The sequence below is a fragment of the Lissotriton vulgaris genome, chromosome 11 (assembly GCF_964263255.1).
Source record: "Lissotriton vulgaris chromosome 11, aLisVul1.2, whole genome shotgun sequence".
Taxonomy (NCBI): Eukaryota; Metazoa; Chordata; class Amphibia; order Caudata; family Salamandridae; genus Lissotriton; species Lissotriton vulgaris.
In genome coordinates, this window is record NC_141699.1 from 688,469,018 (window position 1) to 688,490,880 (window position 21,863).

The window sequence follows — 21,863 nt, forward strand, 5'->3', positions numbered from 1 at the left end:
CACTCTGTTGCACCCCTGATTCTGGCTTGTGTACCATGTGAAACACATACATGCCCTTAGGGCATGTCTGTGTGCCACATGGCCCAGGTGTACATGCACAGATGTGCATGTACACTGGAATTTTTTATTTACAGCGAAATATTATTTCGTGATAAATAAGGAATTCTTAAGGGCCTGTGGCACTGTTGTCAGTGTCACCTACATCTAGATTTATCAATTCGGTAAATTTACCGATTCGGTATTTTACCGAATCGGTAAATTTACCGAATTGGTAAAATTTAAGGCCCTTCCATCTCAATCACCAAATACCGGTCGGTAACGGACGAAATCGGCCATTACCGACCGGTATTTGGCGACCTATATCTGGCCCTATATCTTTTGATACATAAAACAATTGGCCTATAGTTCAGTTCTTGAGTGTGTGAGACCATTTGCTGACTGAGTGTGTACAACAAATGCTTTACACTGTCCTCTGATACGGCCTTACTGCTCGACCAAGCTACCACTTTAAAGAGTAAGGTTATATCTAACTTTAACCTCTGCCAAACCTCCAGTATATATACAGCCACTTTCCTACACCATCCCCTCCCTTCACCACTGTGTAAACGCGCCCTGTGTCCATTTTATTTGGGAGATTAAGTCCCCTTGAATCCTGAGTATCCCTAGGATCCAAGTAGCCCACTAGGTACCTCCAGTAAGCACCACAGAGCTGCGTTGCAGAGAGGTGTAAAAAGGGACACAGCCTGGGCCACCTCTCTGAAACACAGCACAGTGGCGCTTACTGGAAGCACCTGGTGGGCTAGTTAGCCCCCAAGGGCCCCCAGGATTGAAGGGGAATTATTTTCCCAACTTAAAACGCACCACAGGGCTTGTTTTCACACGTCACCTCAGGCCCATCCTCTCCCTTCACCACTGTGTAAACGCGCCCTGTGGCCATTTTAATTTTGGAGATTAAGTCCTCTTAAATCCTGAGGGTCCCTTGGGTCAAACTAGCCCACTAGGTACCTCCAGTAAGCTCAGTTGCAGAGAAGTGTAAAAAGGGGCATGGCCTAAACTACCTCTCTGCAACGCAGCGCAATGTCATTACTGGAAGCACCTGCTAGGCTAGTTTGCCTCCAGGGGCCATCAGGATTGAAGGGGAATTAATTCCCCAACTTAAAACACTTCACCTCAGGCCCCGTCACCTCCCTTCACCACTGTGTAAATGCGCTGTGTGTCCGTTCGAAGTTGGGAAATAAAGTCCACTTGAATCCTAAGGGTCCTTAGGGTCAAACTAGCCCATAGGTACCTCCAGTACGCACCACAGAGCTGCATTGCAGAGAGGTGTAATAAAAGGGCCCTGTGGCACATTTTAATTTGGGGAATTAATAAGAGGTGTTCAGAGGCCACGCCCCTTTTTACAACACTCTGCAACGCAGCTCCGTGTCGCTTACTGGAGGTACCTGGTGGGCTAGTTGGCCCCCAGGGACCCTCAGGATTGAAGGGGAATTAATTCCCCAACTTAAACAGCGCCACTGGGTGTGTTTGCACACATGTCAACTCAGGCCCCGCCCCCTCCCATCACCACTGTGCAAACGCTTCCTGTGGCACATTTAAAGTTGGGGGATAAACTCCCCTTGAATCCTGAGGGTCCCTGGGATGCAACTAGCCCACCAGCTACCTCCACTGAGCGCCACAGATCTGCGTTTTCAGAGAGGTATAAAAAGGGGCATGGCCCCAAAACTACTCTCTGCAACGTAGCCCCATGGCGCATGATGGAGGTACCTGGTGGGCTAGTTGGGCCCCAGGGACCCCAGTATTCAAGGGGAATTTGTTTCCCATCTGCAAACATGCCAGGGGGTGCATTTGCAGAGTGATGAAAGGAGGGGCGTGGCCTCCTGTGCGATGCCAGTCTTTTATTTTTAAAGAAGGGGAGCTGTGTAGCCCCCCTTCTTTTTCTGATTTTTTGCCCCTGGAAACCACATCCTCCAGGGCTTGCTCCTACACTTTTTAACAAAAAAAATGAAAAAATGTGGAAGGGGGCCGCGTGGCCCCCCTCCCGAGGCCCTAATCGCCCCCGGGGGCCCATCCCCTGGGGCATGGCTTTTTTTTAATCTAATATTCTTTTGGAGGGGGGCTGCTTTGCCCCCCTCCTTAGGCAATTTAAGGCCCCAGGGACCCCATCCCCCGGGGCCGGCCTTTCTTTTTTTAATTTAAATTTTTGGGGAGGGGCCATGTGTCCTCCTCCCGGGCCACTATAGCACTGGGGACCCCATCCTCCGGGGCTGGCCCTCTCTGTTGGGGACCGTGGGGGGGTCCCCAATCCCTCCACGGTCCCAGCCTGCTCCCTGCGTCCTTTGAGATCCAGCCTTGCTTTTCCACATGGGGAATTGCTAAGATGCAGCTCCCTATGTGGAAAAGAAATTTGATTTGAATTTTGAAAGAGAGAACAGGTTTCCCTGCTCTCTCTTTCAAAATCCAAACCAAGTTCGCTATGGCTCATGGCTCCCGCCCTGCCATAGCAAACTACAGTGTCCTGGGGGTGGGCACCCTGGGACACTGCAGTAGCCAGCCCTGGGGTGTGGCAGTCCCCAGGGCCATGACAAGGCTCCAGGAGGGGGGCTGTGTGGCCCAACCTCCCACTTAAATCAAAGCCCCTGGGGTGGTGGTTCCCCGGGCTTGGGGGTCTGTAACGCCCTGTGCGCACCCTGCACGCATGCTCCCGATCACGGGCTGCATGCTAATTGGCTGTCAACACTCCAAAACAAGAAGTGTTGTCAGCCATTTCGTGCCTTGGTAGAACCGAGGCACAAGAAATCAGTGTAACAAGTGGACAAAACATAAAAAGGGGGCAAAATCTGCAGGGCGCGTGGATCCTACCGTGAAAAAAAAAGGAAGAGCGGGCTCACGAGTTTCTTTAATAATTAGCCCCTGGGGGGCCAAATCCCAGGGGCAAAAATATTTAATGTAATGGGGAGCCAGAGGGGACCCCATGGGGCTACAAAATAAATGGGTGGGGGGCTCAAAGGCCTCCCCCAGCAAAATAGGGTGCTCAAAGCCCCTCCCAGCCTCAGGGACTGCCACCCCCAGGGGCTGTCAAGTAAATGGGTGGGGGGCTCAAAGTCCCCCCCAAGCCCTGGGAACCACCACCCCCAGGGCTGTGTAGATTGTGGAAGGGTTGCCACGCTGCCCCCCCCCTCCTGGAGCCCTCGATGGCCCTGGGGAACGGCACCCCCCAGGGCCGGCTCCTGCAGTGTCCCGGGGTGTCCACCCCAGGACACTGCTGTTTGCTATGGAAGGGTGGGAACCTTGCGGCTCCCGCCCTGTCATAGCAAACTTGGTCTGGATTTTGAAAGAGAGAGCAGGGAAGCCTGCTCTCTCTTTCAAAATGCAAACCAGTTTGCTTATCTACACGGGGAGCTGCATGTTAGCAGCTCCCCATGTGGAAAAGCAATGCTGGCTCCCGAAGGACGCGGGGAGCCAGGTGTACTGTTTGGGCATTGGGGCTCCCCCCATGGTCCCGAACGTTGTATATAGGTCCCAGGGGATTGGGTCCCCATGGAGAAATGTTTTTTTACTGTAAAATGAGGAGTCGACGCTTAGCGTGGCCCCCTGGTGTGAACACGTTGGGTGCGCGACTCTCAGCAGGGCCGGCTGGTGTGAATGCGTTGGGTCCCCAACTCCAAAACACGCTGGGTGCGTGACTCCAAGCAAAAAAGAAATGTAATATTCTTTAAATATAAATCAAGCTTATGTGTTTAGATCTTTGGTGTCTCTAAAAAGAGCCCTTGTGTTTATTGAGAGATTTTGGTACCTATAAGTAAGTACCTATGCAGAGTCTAAAGTTGATGAGGAAGACTCTGTTACCCTCATCTGTAAATAGATGCCATCCATATTAAAATGCAGATTGTTGTGGTAAATGGACCCCATACTATATTCTCGGATATAAGCAGAAACAGCTTTATTGACATGTTTCCTAGCTTTCTCAGTCTGTGGACAAGAAATTGATTGTACCAGTTCCATTTCTGACTTTGGCATATGTTAGAATAGACAAAGGCAGTTTGGGGGAAAGTGACATCAATTCTCCAAAGGTGTCCTTCATAAGCATTTACAGACCTACCCCAGTCAAAGTGCCTAGGTCATTACCACCACAGTACACAATTATGAGGTCAGGGTGTTGGAGATGCAAAGGGGATTTAACCAATGCCATCAATTGGTGCCACTTTAATCCTCTCTGTCCAATCCATTTAATTTATACATTTGGCAAAGCTAGGTCTTTGTCAATACCTCTGTTTTCTGGATACCTTTGGCTCCAGAAAATATAGCTGTGTCCCACAATCCACACTCTAAGCATCTTGAAGGGAGGTCTGGATGCACTCAGAATGTGTCTGTATGTGAAATGGGCAGTTTGAAAACTAAGAATTTTCTAAAATGGTGGATAAGATGCAGTTTTGAAGAAAGAAGAGAAATGTGGGTGTTTGAGAAAATTATACACTGGGAAATAGGGTGCATGTTTCTGTGTTTTAAAAGCATGTTTCTTATTGGTTAACAAAAACTGTTTGAAAGGAACATTACATAGGATAAGCTGATATTTTTCAAAGTCAAGCACACTTGCTGTTTGGATTTGCAACATTGTGTGCTGAACTTGTGACCTGTGTGTTCAGTTGAGTGTTCCATGAACTGTTACTCTGGTAACATGCAGTAAGCAGATTGGGATAGGGTTCAAAGTTATGTCAATTGGAAAGGGTTGAAATGTATAACCAATAGAAATGTGTGTTAGCTTTTGAATTAATGTGGGAAGCAAAGTGATTTCATACTTTCATGTATATGTATGCAGAATGAGAGGGAAAGTTTGCCATTTTTTGGTTTTGCTAAGAGCAGTGCACTACAGACATTCTTTATAAGAAAATCTTGTGTGACTGACAGACTTCTTAATCTACAAATCAATTTGAAAGGTGAGTTATGAATTTGTGAGGGGTTGTATTTGGTGCATTTGTTTTTAAGAAGACAATGTGTTTCTCCTGCTAAAGTCCAGGGAATAGTCTTGCTTGTCTATAATCTCACTGTGAGTCTGTGTGCATTTGGGCAACCATTGTGAGATAAGCATTTGGTTACTTCATGTATTTGCTGACACATAACTGCTTAAGAACCTATCCTATTGTCAAGTTTTAGTAGTATTAGAAGCCAGTCATTGCTTATGCATTTGCAGAATGAGTCAGGCATTCACACTAGCGTGCAGTAGTGAAATATGTAGAATGTGTGCAGTCACCGTACCCCTTCCAGACTAATGAGTCTGTTTTGTTAAAGTCCAAGGAATAGTGTTGTTTGTCTAGAATCACACTGTGAGTCTGTGTGTGTTTGGGCAACCATTGTGAGAGACGCATTTGGTTACTTCATGTATTTGCTGACACATAACTGCTTAAAAACCTATCCTGTTGTCAAGTTTTAGTTGTATTAGAAGCCAGTCATTGCTTATGCATTTGCAGAATGAGTCAGGCATTCACACTAGAGTGCAGTAGTCAAATATGTAGAATGTGTACAGTCACCTTAGCCCTTCCAGACTAGTGAGTCTGTTTTGCTAAAGTGCAAGGAATAGTGTTGCTTGTCTAGAATCACACTGTGAGTCTGTGTGCAGAAAGTGCCGGAGAGTTGCATTGCAGAGAGGTGTAAAATGGGCCATGGCTTCGGACCATCTCTCTGCAATGCAGCTGTATGGTGTTCAATAGAACGACATAGTGGGCTAGTAGGCCCCAGGGACTTTCAGTGTTAAAAGAGACTAATTTCTTCAACTTAAAACACGTCACAGAGTGTGTTTTCACATGTCACATCAGGCCCCATCCCCTCCCTTAACCACTCTATAAACATCACTTTGCCAAAACCTTTACTTATACATTTATCTTGTTCTCTCTTTGCAGTACTGAATTACTCTACTTATTTATCATATACGTAAAGATTGGCCTAGCCACTAACCCTAGTACAAGTCAATTTCTTTATATGCTATGCATGCAGACCTGCAAGTCTTCAAAATACTGAGTTTATACCTATGTAGTTTTGGAATCTCTCTGTCATAGGATCCCATGTGACCTGAAAAAAAAAGATTTGATTGGTTCATAACATTTCCCATTGTACCTATTGAAGGACCGCAATCATTTCAATCATTCTTCTTTGAGCATCTTTGGAGAGATAACTCTGTGTTTACCTCCTGTCACCCTCATGCAATTTTTCAATCAATGAACTAGCAATATGTTCTTATTATTTAACAGTTTGCCAAAACGTAAGCACTTATGGGGTAAATTTAGAAGCATCCTGTGACAACAATATGTCACTTTTGTAACATAGTGATGGCACAAGACACTCTTTCATATTTACAAGGGGAGGAAAAGGCACTCTTTGTAGCTTTTCTTCTCCATGTAAATACGACCTCATCATACACACCACTTTGCGTTGAAGGGGCGTTCTATAGGTGTTGCTGTGGATGTTTGTAGAGAACACTCATAGAACAAGACACATCTCCAGATTTATCAGAAATCATGAATCTGGACATGTGTGTGAATGCTGCACCATCCTTCAGTTGATGTATCAAGGCACAACAAGGAGAATTCTTTTAATTTCTCCTCATTTTTTCTCTTTCAATATATGGTGCATTGCACAGCATACATTGAAGGCGAAAAATGCCTCCACTGATTGTTTTTGTGCAGGAAGGTGTGTCTTTCTGCACAAAACAAACTCCGCACGACACAGATATCCTTGCACCATGGTGCAATGGTGCCTGTGTCACCGCATGGCTGCAGTTAAAGCAGCAGCGCAGAGGGAAGCAGAGACTTGCAACATATTTATGTACATATGTTGCATCCCTGTGCTTCGGAGGTACCACAGCACACTGCAACTAAAGAGCTTACAGTGTCATGCTGCAGCACTTCCTTATAGTTCTGCACTTATACATTCACCATACACTACTAATGCATTATTTCAGTCAAATATGCACTACGCATTCATTCAACCAAACTTTCACACACTATCATACAAATTTAACTCTTTCTTGAACCGGAGGAGTCAGTTCTGAAAATAACTTTTTTTTGTTGTTCTTTGTTTTATTTTTTTTTGTAGTTTTTGTAACAATTTTGTTAATTTTTTTGTTTTTTTAAAAGAAAAAAAGAGAACAGGGTGAAAAAAACAGTCAAATTCAGGAATTAACAGCCATTCCCCGAAAAAAACAAAAAACAAAAGTCTAACAGCGATGAATTCTTTGTGCTGTACAGACTAGATCCACGGACTGCTCTTCATAGCAGAGAAGTTGGTTGCACTTGATGCAGGGGATCTTGACTTGAGCAAATTCTGGACGTATGTCCGAACGTGCTGGTGATGAAGATGATGCAGAAGTACTTGGCACTGCAGGTGGAGGGTTATCTTGAAGTCTCCTGCACTCCTCTCGAGCCAGATTGACAGGGTGCCGAGTCTTGAGGTGCTTGTACATACTAGCTGTACCACAGGCATATTTATTATTGGGATTACCTCGAGGACGGGCAGGAACAAATTCTTCATCCGAAGAATGCTCAGAATCCTGTGCTGGCTGCTGTCCTGAAACCATTGTGTGCAAAATGTAGAAAATAGCACAAAGCAAACGAGCCAAAAAATTCTTCTCAGGTGAGAGATGTGTCTCCTAAGAAGCTCTCAGAAGAATGATTGAAATGAGTGGGGTCCTTCAATAGGTACAATAGGAAATGTTATGAACCAATCAAATCTGTTTTTTTAGGTCACATGGTGTTCGAACAGGCAGCACGCACCCAACGCAACTTCGCAAAATTGCATTTGAAAGTAATATGTTAATTAAAAGTAAAAATATATTATTTTATGATTAGCTTAGTTAATGTCTTGCCTTAATATGCATATTAAATTAATTTAGACATTTAAAAATTTTGCGGGAGTAGCGCACCCACCACGTCAAAGACGTATATGAAGTCCCGCGGAAGCGCACGAGCGTCGAGTAAAGTAATGTGCGCGAATGCGCAGGAGCTGAAGTTGCGTACCAGTCGCATAGCGACCATGCATGAAAATACGCACCCATCGCACACCCTATGTGGATCCTTCACAACCTTAAATGGCGGCTAGGTTCCGCGCAGTGATCAAGAAAGCTATGCTTTGGGTGCGCGACTCCAATTTTCTTTTTTTAAACATTAAAGCAAATAGTATAAATATATTAAAATAAAAATATAAAACGAAAAAAACAATATTTGAGTTTCAATATTTAAAAAAACATTTTTTCCATTTATATTAAAAACATATAATGTAATTTAAAAAATAAAATATGTAAAAATAAACAGTTGAAAAACTATAGAGAATCACTATACAAAACATAAATATAACTATTACATTTAAAAATTATCATTTAAAAAACCTTTGAAATTCACTGGAAAAAACATAGGTTTCAGGGGTGTTATAGTTAGCTGGACATTTCACTCGTACAAAACCATTGAAATTCCTTTGTTATAGTTAGTTCTACTAACTATAACTTGCGCGCCCACAATCCACTGCCGATGATGTCACATATTACATCATTCATGACATGGTCAGTGACATCACTGATGACATCACTGATGACATCTCAAATGACATCACTGATGACATCATCCAGTGAATGTGGTTTGGTTCAATATTTGAATATATATATATCATGTGATCAAGCTCCGCCTGCGGAGTGAAACGCATCAGGGAGGGCACTAGCTCTTTTCACTTTGCTGGAATAAAAATGGATTGCTGGCACAGGAGTGTGTGATGTGGCTTTTTGGTGTTTGCTAAAGATCGAATACAAGCACCTATTCTTGGAGTGAGGTCTACGCCTGCTGTAACCGCTACCTTCGACGGTCAGGAGTTTCTGTTCATATATATATATATATATATATATAGCAATCTGCATTGAATAATGAGTAGAACTAACTATAATGGAGGAATTTCAATGGTTTTGTACGAGTGAACTATCCAGCTAACTATAACACCCCTGAAACCTATGTTTTTTTCAGTGTATATATATATATATTTTTTTTTTTTCACTGATAAAACATAGGTTTTGCAGACTTTATAGTTAGGAATTAGCTTTTAAAAAAACTTAGAAATTCACTAAACAAACAATAGGTTTCAGGGACGTCATAGTTAGTTTGACATTTCACTCATACAAAACAATAGAAATTCCCCTGTTATAGTTAGTTGAGCTAACTATAACTTGCGCCCCCGCAATGCACTGCTGATGACCTGACATATTACATTATTCATGACATGGTTAGTGACATCACTAATGACATCCCAAATGACATTACTGATGACATCACTGATGACATCATCCAGATGTCATCAGTGATGTCATTTGAGATGTCATCAGTGATGTCACTGACCATGTCATGAATGATGTAATAAGTGACTTCATCAGCAGTGCCTTTCTAACAGGAAGATCCTTTCGGGTTTCCACTCCCCCGTTCCTTTCCAAGGAACGAATTATTGAGCAGGGAGTCCCCCAGATCTCAGCACTTAGCCCTATGTTATTCAATCTTTACGTACAGCCACTGGCTGCGGTCGCTAAGCTATGGGAGCTTTCAATGGTGGTGGCCTCTAATGGAGGACGCCGGTCTGAGTGCAATCAGGTTCAAGAGTGGCCTTATGGCCGTGGCTAACTGGATGACCTCTAATTATTTGCAGCTTAATGCAAGTAAGACGGAAGTTTTACTAGTGGGGAAAAACCCTTCTATATGGGGTGAAAAATGGTGGCCCAATACTCAGGGAAACCTTCCCGACCCAAAAACAGAAGTAAAAATGTCTTGGGGTCTGGATCGACTGATCTCTTAGTTTTAGCACTCATACTAAGAAAACGGCAGCCACATTCTTTGGGATGCTACGGAATCTCAAACCTATTTTAAAATTCTCTGATCCTCCCACCCGCCAGCTCATTGTGCAATCTACTATTCTCTCTCGCTTGGACTATGCGAGTTCCTTGTTGCTAGGGGCCAACCAGGTAGAGATTGGGAGAATGCAGCGGGTTAAAAATGCGGCAGCAAGAATCTTGGTAGGCCTCCCTCGATTTCATCCGGTGGCGAGCACTTTAAGTAAACTCCATTGGCTGCCTGTGGCTAAACTGATCCAATTTAAGGCTTACTGTCTATCATTCAAGATCCTAAAACTTGCAACTCTTCCGATGCTCTGTTTGTTACTTACCCCATATGTTCCCCGATGATCCTAGCGGTCGAAAGGCCAGCACCTGGTAGCGGTCCCTCGATTGAAACGCTCTCAGATGGGCGGTCGCTCCTTCCGCTACATAGCTGCTAAATTATGGAATGCCTTGCCGTCCCAGTTACGTGGATTAAATGATCTTTTGACTTTCAGGAAAGCCATTAAGACCTACCTTTTTACCTTAGACTAGATTCTATAGCTTGCTATGTTAGGGCCTGCCATGTTTTGTAGAGGCAGTTGCACCCCTTGCTGTCTTGACAGCGCCGGGTCGCCCCTTGGCTGGGGCAGCTGAGTGCTATATAAAAATTTGTAACATAACATAACAGTGCATTGCGAGGTGGCAAGGTATAGTTAGCTCATCTAACTATAACAGGGGAGGGGAATTTCTATTGTTTTGTATGAGCGAAATGTCCAATTAACTATAACGTCCCTGAAACCTATGTTTATTTAGTGAATATATAGATATATATAGATGGATAGATAGATAGATAGATAGATAGATAGATAGATAGATAGATAGATAGATAGATAGATAGATAGATAGATATAGATATAGATATAAATATAGATAGATATATGGATAGATATATGTGTAATATATGTAGCACAAGGGACCCAACTCACAAAGAGAAGTAGTAAACCTGCACCTGTAGTAGTATTCCTATGAACTATTTTTGAAAATTCAATAACATTCCCAATAATAAGCTAGGGAAGCTGTGCCAAGTGACATGTTTCCCGTGCCCCCATTTTTCAAAGACATAATTCTATGTAGAGTACATTTAGTCACTGGGAAAAGTTGCTCAACGTAGAATTGCCAATTTTTTTGCCTTTTAATGTTTTTCGCTACCACAAAAACATTTTCCGCACACAGAGATCCCCTGTCTTTTACCCCCTCCAACTTTGGGGGTGATCAGTTGCTCTTCCCACACTTCAGCCCCTTGCTGGAGCACAACACTGATCATTTCCAGAGTGGGAAAGGTGTGTGCCTACTGGTATACACCTTTGATGATGTTCACAAATTTTAAATGCAATACCCGCCCTCCCCCAAAGCGCCCAATGCCCTTTCTTACATGAGTTTACTGCTGCAGATATCTGAACACCCAGGGAGGAGAAGTCCTCAACGTCAAAAACATGTATGCCTATCGGGAATCCTATTAATGAATGATAGGTATAAATGAAGACATTTTCAGCCTTGAACTTACTTTTACAACCAACAATGGCTTTGTGAGTTGGACTTAAATAAGGGACAGACATTCGCTTCTTTCACAGCGTATCGCATTGACATTGTGCGTGCAATAGTCTTTGCATTTGGGGTTGGCTAAGGTCCCATTCCAGTGGTTATATAGCTCCTCCACCAGCAAAGATCAGTACATTAGAGCTCCGGGGCAAACCTACTAGTGTGGCTTGACTGAAAAGCTTCAAACTTATCTAGGCATTCTCTAATCAGTTGATAGAAGGTCAATCCAATCCCTCTTAGACATCAAACACATTTGGCTGCTAAACTTTCTGAATACGGTAGGAGGACCATTTATTTCTACATGATACTGCTTCATATCGACTTATAAATCTGACTAATCAATAACAGAGTTTCTAAAACAATACCATTTTCCTTTAATAAACCAATTTATTACCAAGCGTTTCTGGAATAAAGAGTCAGAAAGGATTTTTAATGTAATTATTTGGCCACACCAGGTAGCTAGAGAGGCAAAGAATTTACACACAGCGCTCGGCAGTGGGAACTCCATCCACAGTGCCTCATTTGAGCTGGTGCTTAGCACTCATCCTCAGCTCCTGTGCTTATAGCACCTATTAAGCAGTAGCATAGCGGGGGGGGGGGCAGTACGAGTTTTGGGGCGGCTCCACCTCCGACTCATACATGCGTTTGCCGCAAGAGCACCCCCCCACCCGCTCTTCAGAGCGGCCGCCATGGGCGGCAGATTGCCTAGCAACGCCACTGCAATTGAGGACATACTCATTTGGAAGGCACATGATTTTCCACAGGATGTTGAGCCTTGGCCAGACTCAAGCCCGATTTCCCAGCTCCGAATATGGCATCTCTAGCCAATATGCCAAGTCGTCTCCAGAATAATAAATGCCAGGGCTCTAGTCAGGATGCAGTTTGCACCAACACATTTCTCCTGTTATCGCCCAAGTTGATCCATCCCATACTTCTCACACCACCCACTGCTTAACTTCCACCTCAAATTCAGCTCCCTCTCCTCTGAGGGGAAAATCACAATCACATCTACAAACTTGACTAGCATGAGTCTCTGGAACACATGCGCATTGTGGCTTCCCGAATTTTATTTATAATAAAACCCCTTCCAAAACTCACGAAATCTACTGAAGACTCAGCCCACAATTTACCTCCCAGTCATTGATTCATGAGAGCTGTGAATGTCTGTGCTTTTTATGAAGGTTTGCAATGTCTGGGAATCGAGGGACGTATGTCTGAACAAATATTGTTTGAGCGATGGATTTTTATTAGAATAAATGCATGAAATTGGATGAGAAATGGAAATGCGCTTCCTAAGGCTTAATGAACACGCCATTATTACACCGTTCAAAATGTGGCTGGGGACCCGCCTGGCGCAAGCGGCAGGTACCACGGCTCTGCCACGCTCTCGCCTGTAGCTCAGAAAAACAATCTTCATGCAATGAAGATTAATTCCTTTTGTTGTTTTGATGAAATAACATGATCATAAAACATAAGAGAACAAGACAGAGTTGACAAATTATGTGTTTGATTAATTCACATAATAAATCAGAGTTCCTGACGGAAGACGTGTTCCAGCCCTCATTTTTCAGTGTTTAAAACACGAGCATGATGGATGAATAATCTTAATTCAAAAAGTCCAGATAAAACAGCATATGGCCATCTATGTTGTTGAGGGTGTAATTAATTAGATGCTATGTTTGATTTATTTTTTACTGTTTATAATTTTAAAGGGCCACCACTGTTGAAATATTGTAACTTTCTGAAAATAACACTTATTAAGAACAAACATGGCAATCTATTTTTGTAGCTGTTTTTTCGCTTATTAGCCCGAGCGACTATTGGCAATGCGTACCGACGTGCTTTGTTCTTTTGTTGGCAGAGTTTTTACAGGCATACTAGAAATCCACAAAAAAAGAGTTATTGGTACCCTTACCCTTTGCCCGCTCACAAGAAAATGTCTAATGGATCAAGTTTTGCTGGTCCTACAGGCAATGCACGCAGCTGGTTTGCATCTACAAACATGCTTTGTCGGTGTGTCTGACATGCCAAACTGTCTGTTATCGCTCAGCCTATGAATCAACTGATATCTATGGACTTCCTGCACAGTAGAGCAATGTACCACCTTTCAATTCTATGGGGCAGATTTATGTTGCCTGACGCATCACTGCAAATCAGCAGAGATGCGCCAGGAAAGATACAGCACGCAAGTTTATCCTTGTGCCACCCATGATGCGCCGAACAGGGCACAGGAATAAACAGATGCGTGTCACATCTAGGGCGTGAAGTTGGCGCAGTGCTGAAGTTGCGTTACGTGCCGCACGCAACTCCAGCACTTTTCCAATTTGCCCTATCTCTAACGTGGTGCGTCAAACCTTACGCCTGCTTCAAGCAGGCTCAGGGTTTCGACGCATCAGCGTTGGTAAAGTGACTCAGTGAAATCTTGAGTCACTTTTCAGGGGCGTTCCTGCGACGGAACGACCACCCTGCGTGGAAACACCCACATGAAACCTGACGCAGGTTTCATTTGGCGTAGGGCCTTACACTGTGAAGCATCTCCATTTTTGCGTCACGATGTAAGTGTGTCGCAACGTGGCGCAGGGTTTGTGCCGCAGGGTTTGTGCCGCCGCTGAGTCACAGAAGTAACGCAATAGTGGCGCAAAAGTGCCGCAAGTCCAACATAAATCTGCCCCAATATCTCTTAGAGTGACTGAACGTGAATATCAATTAATTATGTAAAAAGACAAGACCCTTTGTGTGCTCAACAATTAACATAAGTTGCGGGGAGCGATTAATTTACATTCATGCATCGTCTAAAGTTGCATGAGGCAGCATGGGTAACTCAGCTAAAAAAGTTTTTAAAAAATCAGATAGTCTAGGTTTATGAATACACTAATAAGGTACAACTGAATCCCACAGATACTAGCTCCTACTAGACGCTCCAACAATGCTGTTGTCAACATCCACTGGAGTAGTATCAGCTCCATGTATAAATTGGTAGTCAAACAGGAAAGAAAGTTATCTTTAAAACACTCTTAAGCAGTTTAATGTTAATTTTCTCTAAAATCTTAGGCATGTGCTGGGCATTAGAAATAAATCAGCAACAGCGTTGTCCGACCATGATTAAATGAGTCTCGAATTGAGCCAAGAAAGCATGATAGATGGACATACTTGTTTAATATTTGTCCAAAAACAGTGTGAGGTCCTTAATGGCACAACAATTGCACTGTGACTTGAGTCGCCGAAGCCAACGCCATTATATACTTTCTACCTGTTGAAAGGTCAAACAATTAATCCAGATTGTGTTTTATTTGACCTTAAGTGGTAACTGGTCTGGCGAATGTGATGTATTTTATGACTGGATTACACTTGAATTGTCTTCCCACTTCCTTCATTCAGAGACCAACTATATTGCTTTTCGCCAATAGCTAAAACAGGGCTATTTAGCTAAACCTCCAGCACAAGGATCGCCAACCTTTTCAATAGTGAGAGCTACTTCTGATCAAATAAACCCACGAGGATCTACTGCCTAGTTATTACATAGGGGTACATAAAGGCCAAGCACATTTGAACATTCCCCTTGATCATCCAGTCTTTTTGCAGGGCGCACTATTATTAATAGCATAAAAGCTGTACTCTGTCAGGTCTCCAAGGTGTTTTCTGCTTAGATCTGTGAAAGGCGAATGTCACTTTTTGTCATGAAATAGAAGGGATGATACTATGCTTGTTATGCGAGATAAGGTCTGAAAGACTACCATTATCTTGCTTATAGCCCTAAAGTCAATTGGATGCAGGCAAGAGATCAAGATAAAAGCCCTGCCTTTAGGACTGAAGATTAAGAGTAATGTTTACTTTTGGTTGAAATGATGGAAAAGTTATTGGCAAGGCCAGCCCTTGAAATTTCATTGCTTTTGGACAAAATGACCAAGCACTCTAAGGCACATAGAGACACACTCAAAGTAAATAAGAACGTTATTTTTTTTTTACATTTCAACCTTAACTATGACAATTTATAAATTAGTACATGCAGGATCTGTAGGGTTCTACCAGTAACAATATTACTTCAGTCATACCCATGTCCATGGTTATATATTTGAAGCAAAAATAAAAAACAAATTCATAAACAAAAAGTTGCTTTAGGAATGAAAGCACTCATGGCGAAAGGAAGGAGAGAAAGAAAGAGCACGAATCAAGAAAGAAAAAACAAAGAGAAAAGTGACAAACAAGTCAGAAATGAAAGCAACAAAATGAGAATGTAAGAAAGGAAAAAAGTAAAGAAAAGAAAAAAGGGGAGAAGGAACAAAGAAGTAAGGAAGGGTACAGGTAGGAAGGAGGGGGGGAAAAAGAAAGAAAGAGGGAAGGTAGGAGAGCAAGGAATAAGAGGAAAGACGAATGTAGAGGAAGAAGGCACAAAGAATTAAAGAAAAAGAGACAAAGAAAGGTAAGAAGTTAGTAGTAGAAGGAAAGAAGGAAAATAGGAAGAAACGAGTGACGGAATAAAGATGAACAATGAAGATGTATAGAAAAGAAAGAAGGACTGAAAGTGAGAAGAAAAGGAAATATGGAATGAAGAAGCGAAAGTGAAAGAAAATGAATGAGGATCCACGCAGAGGAATAGGAAAGGAAAGAAGGACTGAAGATTAGGATCAAACTTGAGATGGAATTCATGAAAGAGAGGGGGAGAAGGAGTAAAAAGGAAGAAAAGACCAAAGGCAGGAGAGAAGGAAAATGAAAGTGAGAAAGCAAGAACGGAACAAGAACAAAGGAGAGAAGATTTGAAGGAGAGAAACAAAGAAACAGTTTAGAAATGAGACTGATAGAAGGAGAGGAAGACACATTCAAGCCCAGCCTTTTAAGTCAAGCACCACACGCGGCCAACGAGTAGTGCTGCAGCAATCCATAAAAAACAATGGAGGTAGGCAAATAAAATAGCATCTTACAGGAACAGATGTTAAATTAATCGTCAGTAGGTAATTATAGTTAGGCCCATGTTTCCATAGGAAAAGCATTTTTCGACGCTGTGTGACAGATCTTCCAGATTCTCCCAAAAGTGCCCTGGTGAATCTTACACTGCATGGAAAGTTTCGGGGTGATCCATCAAGTGGGGGCTGGAAAAAAGGGTGGTTCATTAAAGTGCATTTCCCATGTTAATTCCCATAGGAGCTTTGAACATTACTACAGCTTGAACCACTGAGCAGATTACACCAAATTTGGCAGAAACTTAGCTTTTTGTCCAGAGATTGTGCTTTCTGTTATTTGGTACATATCCATCCCATAGTTGTTGAAAAATGTAAGGGGAAAAAAAGAAGTATATCTGTGATCGTGCAACTTTGCGAATGATAACAAGCTCTTGCAGAGAAATGCAAAGCTCTGATTGGGTGCCAACACCAGGAAGTGAACCCCCAAACCTTCTGTCACAAAGTTGTAGCAAAAAAATAAAAATAAAACAAGCGCAGGCTCCTGCGCTTGTTTTAATTTTAGCCCCAGGTTGGGCCAGTTCACGGGGGCATACGGGATTAATAAAAAAATTGAGGGGCACATGGAGCCCAACCAAGGGCTTATTTTTGCCCCTGGGACCATCATCTCCCCAGCTCTATTTTTTAAACTAGCAGGGGGCCACTCAGACTCCCCTGGGGCCATAGGGACCATGACCTTGAAGGGACTGTTCATAAAATGTTGCGGGGGATCCTGCGGGCCATGCCTCGCATCACCAGCTACTCTATTGCCGACTGTTCATGGGGCCTCTGTGGGTCCTGATTTGTATCTGGGAAGGACCGATTGTTCATTCTTCTTCTTGTTCTGCCTCCCCAGCCCTGCCCAAAATAAGAAGGCTGATAGGGTTGTTCTCCTAAGAACGGCAGTTTAAAAGGTTGCAGTTGGAATCCCCATGGTTGTGGGGGCCACCAAGGTTGAGGTTGAGGTTGAGGTGTGGTGCACACTGTGGTTGATAATTGCCAGGACCGTATCTCCTTTTTCTCCCTTGGCACTCCCTGGTTGATACAGTGTCTGATGATGCACTGGAATCTGAATCCTGACTCTTGCTCCATTCCTCTGAGTTGGAGGTCCACTCATCAGTGTCCTGTCACCAGCCTCTGGCTCCCTTCCTTTTCTTTCTGCTTTGAGTGTTATAATCGTCGGCCAGGTAAGGGTAGACTGTCTCATGGCTAAATCACTGAATGTCCTTTCGTAGCTTATCAATCTTGTATTTCAAAATGCCTTCCTTAGTCTCGCTCACAGTTTTATTTACGTCCTTCAGCTTCTGTTTGAAGGCACTTAGCTGTATGCAGCCCTTAATTTTAGTCTCTAAAAGTTGGATCTCCATACAAATAAGTTCTGTTGTTTCCTTCACTTTACTGATCAGAAGTACTAACCAGTCTCTGGTACATTTCCATGAGACCAAAGACCAGTTTTAATTGAAAACCTTATTTTCTAGAAACAGTCTTGGTGCACTTGTCACAATCAGTCCTTGGGGTGCTAGGTTACCTCAAAGATACTCGGTTAGTATGGCTGCATGTATCATTGTCCGTGTGTGCTGTCTCTTAAGATGTGGCAGTTTCCCCCAGTCATCCTGACATAGAAGTCCATTAGGATGGCGGACTGATGCATGACTGCAGTGTTGGAGGCGGCGGAAAATGGACCTCACCATCCGCCAGCAGCGGGCCTTCCGTCCGCCATATTAGGAAGGCGAACTTGGCACATTTACAGTCCGCCGCGGAAAAACGTGAACCGCCGCGGGAACACACCAGACACCACGGCGGACGGAGCCAATCCAGCCTCACCACCACGCTGTATGACGTCCCGACCGTCCGCAGTATTACGTAGTCGCAAACAAACCAGAACACCGCAGTGGAAAAACCACCATCTCATAGATGGCGGAAGCACCACAACCGAGAGGGAAACCAGTGCCTTGAGACCCACCGCACGAACCCGACCGCCATGGACTCAGCCCTACACGCCTTCCCGGCCCTGTTCGTACTTCACTTCCAGCAAGTCATGCACCGTCGTGGACGCCCGCGCAGGTACGCAAGTATGCAATACACACATACCACGCCACAGCATACATGTTACCTGTTCACACCAGCAGCGTAGGATTAGCAGCGAGGGCACTAGGGCACTGCCCGAGGGGCTGGAGTCAAGTCCCAGCTGAGGGCTGCTGTTGTGGGCAGCCGTGGTGGACCGATCTGGGCGGTCCCTGCATTTGTAAATGACCGCCAGCGGCCCAGTGGGTGCCTGAGAGGCCTTACAGTAAGTAAATGTGCGTTCATTGCCTCCCTCCCATCAATGGGAGAGGTGTCACTACCTTACTCTTGCTGGGCCGGACAAGTAATATATGTATATTGAGCGGGGGAGGGGGCATGATCAAAACTCGCCTCACTAGTTGTCAGGTGCGTCAACATTGTGAACTAATCCGTGGTAGACAGGGCATGTTGTAAACACAAGAAATCCACAATGCAAGTACACAAGCACGGACACTGACAAAGTACACAACATGAGTAATTGCCTTTATTAAACATCACAAAGATAGCACTCTGATGTACCCAGGAGCCAGCCCAGTGGCCAGTACACATTGCAGAGCATGTCCATGAGAAGCTGCACAACCAAGGGGCAACAAGCAGCACAGTTCCAGGCAGGGCAATGAGAGAGTGCAGAGCATGTCCATGAGAAGCTGCACAACCAAGGGGCAACAAGCAGCACAGTTACCATAGAGCCTGTGGCCAGAACAGAGCACAAGTGAGGGGCACAGTGCATCAACAGTCCATGGTACAGAACAGAGCAGGTCCATCTGAGGCAGCACAAGTGAGGGGCACAGTACATCACATTACTAACAGGGCCAGTGGGCAGAACAGAGCAGGTACATCTGAGGCAGCACAAGTCAGGGGCACAGTGCATCAACAGTCCATGGTACAGAACAGAGCAGGTCCATCTGAGGCAGCACAAGTTAACAGGACCAGTGGCCAGAACAGAGCAGGTACATCTGAGGCAGCAAAGGTGAGGGGCACAGTGCATCACTTTACTAACAGGGCCAGGAGCCAGAACAGAGCAGGTCCATCTGAGGCAGCACAAGTGAGGGGCACAGTACATCACATTACTAACAGGGCCAGTGGCCAGAACAGAGCAGGTACATTTGAGGCAGCACAAGTGAGGGGCACAGTACATCACATTACTAACAGGGCCAGTGGCCAGAACAGAGCAGGTCCATCTGAGGCAGCACAAGTGAGGGTCACAGTACATCACATTACTAACAGGGCCAGTGGCCAGAACAGAGCAGGTACATCTGAGGCAGCACAAGTGAGGAGCACAGTACATCACATTTCTAACAGGGCCAGTGGCCAGAACAGAGCAGGTACATCTGAGGCAGCAGAGTCAGAGTCAAAAACACTTTATTCGATTGTTTTAAAATCATAAAAGTATGCTACAGAACCAGTTTCAATCATACAGACAAGTTATTAAAATCATGTTAAAAATCAATGTTAAAAATAGAAATTCATATAAAAAAACATCTTTACCATTACATTTAACAATAATAACAATTTTGCAGGGCCTTACAATGTACAAAAATTTAAAAATGTTGGCAAACAAGAATATCGTTACAGTTCTATGTACAAAGTACTAACAGCCTGGGGAAAAAGTGCAAGACGTGCGGATCATGAGTTCATATTTAATACGAGTCAAAATATCAGATAACATTGGCCTATTATTAAAATCAAGAAATCAATCAACATTAGTTATTCAACCTTAATCTTTTTTGTTTTAATCGGATTGACATTGTCAGGAAGTTGGCTACCCCATACATTACTACTGTAGTTTCCATGAGCTGCAGATACAGTAGGGCTGGTTTAACCTGCATAAAATCTTGACCTCTCAGAATTGGTTTAATGTATCTTTCCCTCCCCTCCTTATAAAAGGGGCAGAAGAATACAAAATGTAATAAATCCTGATCTGAGAAGTGATCACATTTACAGGGAGCACTTTCATGAGGCTTACACCATTTTTCATATTCTCCTAGCAGGAAGTGAGCTTGGTTAAATCGGAATTTTTTGAGGACCCACCTATGAAAAGGTTTGTTTACTATCGTCAGATAAAGTTGAGTGGATAACAAAGTAATCATCATATAGTGGGCCCTAACGGCTGGCTTTGAAATTTCGCTAGCCTCTCTCTCTGCTTCCTTTTTCCCTATGAAATTTTTCTTCACCCAGTTGATATCCTCTCTCATCAGGCTCTCAGGGTTTGTATATAGCTCTGGTCGGCCTAGGTATACTGCTGTTGTTTTAATATATTGTAACCAACCAATCTTAGCCACCTTTTCCCTCCCCATACAATCCCTAATGATCACATGATTTAAAATTAAAGCTGGATTAAGCCATGTCCTAATCCATGACAGTAGTGGGGCCAAGTCAAGTCAAGTCAAGTCAATAAATTTATATAGCGCGCTACATACCCGGAGGGTCTCAAGGCGCTTGAAGAAGGGTGGGGAATTACTTGTCAAATATCCACGTTTTAAGTTGCTTTCTGAATGCTAGGTGGTTCTGAGTAAGGCGAAGGTGAGTGGGAAGTGAGTTCCAGGTTTTAGCTGCCAGGTAGGAGAAGGATCTACCTCCCATGGTGGATTTGTTGATGCGAGGTACAGTGGCAAGGGCTTGGTTGGAGGATCGTAGCTGGCGGGAGGGGGTGTAGAAGGACAGTCGTGTGTTGAGGCATTCGGGTCCGATTTCGTAGAGTGCTTTGTGTGCGTGGGTTAGGAGCCGGAAAGTGATCCTTTTATTGACGGGGAGCCAGTGGAGGTTTTTCAGGTGACCAGAGATGTGTTCTTTACGCGGGATGTCTAATATGAGCCTGGCTGAAGCGTTCTGGATGCGTTGGAGTTTTTTCTGGAGTTTTGCGGTGGTACCGGCGTAGAGGGTGTTTCCGTAATCCAGTCGGCTCGTGACCAGAGCGTGGGTGACTGTTTTTCTAGTTTCGGTGGGGATCCAACGAAATGTTTTTTTGAGCATGCGCAGAATGTTGAAGCAAGATGAAGAAACGGCGTTGACTTGTCTGTTCATCGAGAGTGATGAATCCAGGATGACGCCCAGGTTCCGTGCGTGGTCCGTCGGGATGTGTGCTTTTCCAAGGGCCTCTGGCCACCAAGAGTCATCCCAGGCGGAGGGGGAGGTGCCTAGGATGAGGACTTCTGTTTTGTCTGAGTTCAGTTTCAGGCGGCTGTGCTTCATCCATTCGGCTACTTCTTTCATTCCTTCATGCAGGTTGGTTTTGGCAGTGTTAGGGTCTTTGGTGAGAGATAGGATCAGTTGAGTGTCATCGGCGTAGGAGATGATGTTGAGGTTGTGTTGGCGTGCAATGGCCGCGAGGGGGCTCATGTATACGTTGAAGAGGGTGGGGCTGAGTGAAGAACCTTGTGGTACTCCGCAGATGACTTCAGTGGCCTCTGATTTGAATGGTGGAAGACGGACTC